Raw genomic sequence first — 6,000 nt, 5'->3', positions numbered from 1 at the left:
GAATCCTTGCCCTATTTAATATCAACAGAGTATAGTGACTTTACCTCTACTGTTTTGACTTCCTAAACCTGCTGCCTGGCCGAGATGTTATGTACCTCTCTAGTGATCTCTTGTCATGAGTTTCTACCTGGGTGGTATTACAAAATTCCTTCTCTTCCTCCATCTATATGAACTTCGTGGCTCGAGTTCATAGTTCATCCAAGTCAGCCATAGGTTTTTAACATAGGTTGTCCATGAAAGGTCCAAGTCTCAACGCAATGATGAGATAATGCATTACTACCTCTAGATTCAGGTTAGTGATTGATGATTCATTATTTTCCCTTATTTTGTTGCGTTTTTGTGCCCATCTTGATGCTTGTTTAGTGCTTAATTGTCTTCTGTTAGTGCATTTTCCTCAATTGGGCTTCATTGGGCCATTTTTCCGAATTGTGAGTAATTTGGCATTAATTGGTCTAATCTTTAGTTTCTAATTATTTTTAGGTATTTTGTGGAGCAAATTTTGGAGCTTGGACATTAATTTTAAGATGAAGAGAGAGTTGCCACGTCATTGTCACATTTGTGCCATGTCAATGAGCCTATCCACGTCATTGGGCCAACATTTTCAGCCCATAGTGGCACTTTTGTAATTTTAAAGTCCTAAGTGACATTTTTGTAAATATGAGTGATATAATAGAGGGGAAGACGTTTTTGAGGGTTTTCTGAGGGTTTTAGAGACGACTCTTCTTCCCAAATTTGATTTTACGTTTTGGAGGGCACCCATTGTTAGGGTTTTCACATTTTCTTGATTCTTCCACAAATTAGAGCTGATAATAACGTTTTCTGCACATTCTCACTTTTAATTTGCATTTTTCGTCTTCTTTTCTTCCTGTTAATGATGCATTTCAATTCGGGTTTGATTGTTGATTCGAATTCCATGGGCAACTAATTTTCGTATGCATTGATTCCTTATAGAGAATAAAATGAAACCTTGAGATTAGTGTTTTGTTTAGTTGGGTTTTCTTATTTCTTCATTTTGGATTTGTGTTTGTGTTGGTCTACACTTGGGATCCTTCCCTCATAGATGTTCCTTCTCCATCCTCCTCAATCCTCCAACTATCTCTGGATCCCTTGATTTTCTTTCCTTAAGGCGTTGATTTCTTGCTCATTTTACCGTCTCATCTCATCTAACTGCCTCAACATTTCCTTCTGCATCTCCGTTAGTGCTACATTTTGATCCATTATTGCTCTTGTTGACACCATTTCTTCCTAACACAACTCGGCCCCACTGTGGGCGCCAATGTTCTTGTATGGAACTGAGTAGTCCTGGAAGACCTTGATCTCCTCCTTCCATAAGCTTCTCTACTGCTTTTTGAACTCCTCCACCATTAGAACATGTAGGAGGTGGGTACCTACAAGTACTCTGACGCTCAAGTCAGTAACTAAGGAATGAGCATGTGATAATATCAAATGATAGTGGAATAATTTTTAGATACCTTTTACACGCCTTCTAATCCATATTATATATCTCATTTCCTTCATTCCCTTTAGTAACGTCTAGATCATCTTCATAAATACTCGTAAATATCTTATTGTAACTTCTGTAATGCCTTAAACGCTAATTATTGCAAGTCTTAACTACATGATTTCTATTATAACTTTACATGGTTGAAACGTACTCGACCCACTGATAACTAGTGGCATTGGCCCCTTTTACACTTGGAGGTTCTTATCCAACCAGTTATTGGGCTTGGTCGAGATGTGTCCACCCATCCTAGGCCGAGAATATACTAGTTTCACTCACTAACACAAAAAAGCCCTATAACGTCACCCATATAACGTCTGTCCAGAAAAAGTCCCACGTTAAAAATGACCGGTGGCATTTTTGTAAATTATTTGGCTTTTTTAACGTCAGCCCATTCCAACACAGACGTAATTTAACGTCTGACCCACAATACCCCGAGGTTATGTAAAAATTAACGTCTGAGCTCTCTGTCCCCGACTTAATTTAACGTCTGACCCCCTCTGCGTCGACGTTAAGTAACGTCTGACCACGCAGCCCCAACGTCAATTTTTGGGTTTTCTCTACGCGAAATGCATAAACCCTAATTGTTTCGTCGCGCCACCAATTTTTCGCAAAGCTTCTCCGTCGGCAACCACCATTCTGAGCTCCTCTAGGTAATTTTTGAACGTTTTTCACCACCAAACTTGTTGGGATTTGATTATGGATTGATTTTAGGCGTTTTGAACCAAATATTTTCCGTTTTCATCCTCATTTGCAGTGTTTTGTGATCCTTCCTGTCGGTGACCATTATTCCGACCTCCTCTTGGTGAGTTTCGAACATTTTTCACCAACAAACTAGATGGTATTTGATTGTGGATTGATTTTAGGCGTTTTCAACCGAATATTATGCGTTTTCATCCCCATTTGCATCGTTTTGAGATTATTTTGCTTGTTATCTCTTTTTCATTGTAGGTATGTAATTGCTTGTATTTTTTTATTTGCAATTATAATTTTTATCTTAGACTATTTTTTTTTAGTTTTTTTGGCCTATTTCTTTTTTTAATTGAATTTTTATAATAATATTTGTAAAATTACGAAATAAAATTATATTTATTGTTATTTGTAAAATTGGACTAATTGTATTTGATTTTTTAATATTATTGTTGCATTAATTTTTATTTTATGTATGTAGATTTATTATAGATTCATTGTGGACCAAAGTCGATCTTCCGTATATGGATTCATTGAACCTCAAACCATTCAACCTTCGGGAAACTCACATGACCACATCAAACTTTATTTGCAAACATGCATGGTTGAGTCAAATATAGAGATCTACTTTGCGTCATACATTGATGCGTATGTTTTTTTTTCTAGTAATGTTTTATGAAGTATTATTAATTATTTCTGTTAAGTACTTGTGATTGACGGTAGGTATCATTGGCAACTATGTGTCATCATTCCAAGATAATGCATGGTTGTATGGTTTTATTTATGCCATAGGAAGATTCCATTTGCTTTGAAAAACATGTTACAAGAGTAAGTATTAATTTTTTTCAATCATAACTTATGTATCTACTTAGTTATAAAAACTAACATATGTTTTATATTTCCAAAATTTCATTAGAATTGTGAGTAAGCCTAGAGGCCAACAACTTAAACTATTATATTCAAAGGTTAGAACTCATTTAGTTTAAAGTTATTAATTTTTGTATGTCAACTTATGACTTTGATATGTGTTTATTTTATTTGTAATGTTTAGTATAACAACCAAGAAGATTAATGAGAATTGTGTATATTAGTTTAGAATATATGTTGAAACTTAAGTGTTATTAGATATAACTGTAACTCTATAATTGTGCTGAAATTATTATGAAACTGTTATGGGAATTTGCTGATTTTTAGATGTGGGAATGTTGTAAAAACAACCAAATTAAAAAAAACAGAGCAGATTGACGTCTAGTGGTGCTCTAACAGACGTTATTTAACGTCTGAGCTTACTGTGGCCGACATTATTTAACGTCTGTCAGAGCCCAACAGAAGTCAAATTGCTCTATTTTTTTGTTCCATTTAGCACGAAAATTGACATTTGCTGCTTTTGGCCCCGACGTTAAGTGACGTCTGTTTTGTTTTCCGACGTTATTTTAATGTCACCCAGTACGACGTCGGTGTTTGGGCAGACGTCAAAGGTTGAAAATATCGGACGTTAAAAGACTTTTTTGTGTTAGTGACTTCACCCTACACTTACTTTATATTATAATTTTCACTAGCTCATCCTTTCATTTTTGTGAATGTGATTTTCACATGCAATGATCATATATTATACGGGAACAAAGGAAAATGTAGGTAGTATTGGAGATCACCATTTGAATAAGAAGGATGCAAGTATACATAAGCATAGTTCAGTATTTCGCAATTCCTCGTTAAAATGCAATTTTATATTAAAAGAAAAATTACTTATTGTTCCTGCAGAGAACAAACAAAGTATGTCAGACACAAGTATTACCTTACCCTGGTCCGCTATCTCTTTAATAGGCTTTTTCCCGGTTGATATGTATCGTTTATAGACATCTTGGAGTTGTCGGCTTGGACCCGGGAGGGGTTACCTGTAGAAGGGACTCAAAAGCTCAAGTCAGCGAAATCTCTTCAAAAGTCAAATCTGGTGATTAGGGAAGTAATGAATGCGTACCTTTAATTCTTGGGGTCCATGTGTATTTATAGATTATTAATTATTTCTGGCCACGTCATGGGTTGGGCCTTTGCTTGGGCCTTAGGTGGGCCTGGGCTCTAGCCCAAGCCCTTAGTTTGATTATTGGGGACTGGTGAACTTTACTGGAGCGTTCTGTTTTTCGCTAAGTCCTTAGTTATTTTCATGAAGTTGTCGGCCTAAGTCGGTTACCCTTTAACGGCTTAGGCCGCTTGATGTGACCCCAACAAGCCCAAGCTCAAGTGCATCAACAAGCCCAAGCCCACATCAAGGCCCAATCACTAGAAGCATGATGAGAAAGATTCACATGGGCCTCTCACAAGATGATCAAGTCAATCATGGGCTTTTTACATTATTCACATGGGCTAAAGAAATCTCTAAAATATGAGATTATGCATGAAGGAAGTAGTATAGATTTAAATTGGGCCATTGTTTAGGCCTTGTTTTTCTAGAATAATAAGTCAAACATTGTGTAGTTAAATTGATAAAATTGGGCTTGACTAAGCCCAATAGGAGATTTGGCCATGAGCTACCAAAGGTCAAAGGTAGACTAAGTGGAAGTCAACATTCCTTCCTACACCTCATGGATCATGCATCCCATGGAGCCAAGTCCACACTCCACCCATGTGCCTCCTTCATCCAAGGGCTAAGAGAGTGTCTTCTTTTCCAAGCCTTCATCCAAAGGCTAGGAAGATGCCTCCTTCTCCAAGCCACCATCCAAGGGTGATGATTAAAGCTTCTCCTCCAAGCTTAATCTAAGGACCAAGAATTAGTCTAGCTTTTAGGCTCACATATAAAAGCCAAAAGTAGACCATTTGTACATTTTAACTCTTGAAATTTCTAATAGAATGTTTGTGTTGAGATCATTCCACTCTTCTATTATTTTGAGAGCACACATGGCTAACCTTCTCTTTCATCTCCTCTAGCCACCTTCCATACCATAGCTTCACTTCTACTCTTCATCTTCACCAAAAACCTCCATTGCCTAGAGCTCTTCTTGCTCTTATCTTCATTTCCGCTGCATTTCATCTTCTTTTTGGTGTCTTCCATGGATCTCCTTCCTCTCTTACACCAAGGACGTCCATCACCGCTATTGTTGTTTTCAACTTGTTTTATCAATGTCGCTTCTTAGTGGTTAAGTCTGGGTACCTTAGCATGTATATGGTACTTGTCATTATTCGGCTTAGGCCGACTAGGTGCGGTACACCAGTCTCCCAGCCTTTGTCGATATAGTTATGTTGGTAAAAGATGACAAATGTCTGTTGTTCTTCGTCCAAGCCGACTAGGTGCGGTACACCAGTCCCCCAGCTTTTAAGTGTGATGAACAGTGTTAAGGCTAAAGACAGGAAAAGGTTTGTAGCAGGTAAAGGGGATGTCAGGGGTCTAATAAAAAAGGGTTTTTGCATCGTCGTTCTTGATACTCATGACCTTTGGTGTGCTTTGTGTCGATTGGTATGGGTTGTGACTTTTGGCGGGAAGAAGTTGTGTCGTTTGGAATTCATGCTTATAAATGCGGATTTCGCGAAGGGTTTGCGTTTGTTAGATCATTTGTGAGAATTTCATAATCAGAGACTTGCGTTCGTTAGATTTGTCTGACTAGTTCCTTGTTTCTGCCGACATCTTTCGAAAAGGTATGTCATTGTCTTCTTCAAATAGTGGGAGTGTGGAGTTTGGGGGGAGTGTAGGTAGGCATTTTGAGGAGGAGAGTACTAGTCTGGTGGCTGTGGTGGGAAGGATTCTGATGGAAACGGTGATCGAGGTGAGGGAAGACCCTCCTGACGAAATAGCAGAGAGTAACTGGCCTGCTAAGGCC

This window comes from Vigna unguiculata, chromosome 8 (genome assembly GCF_004118075.2).
Source record: "Vigna unguiculata cultivar IT97K-499-35 chromosome 8, ASM411807v1, whole genome shotgun sequence".
Classification (NCBI taxonomy): Eukaryota; Viridiplantae; Streptophyta; class Magnoliopsida; order Fabales; family Fabaceae; genus Vigna; species Vigna unguiculata.
The sequence above is the reverse complement of the archived record's forward strand: the minus strand, read 5'-3'. Positions refer to the sequence as shown.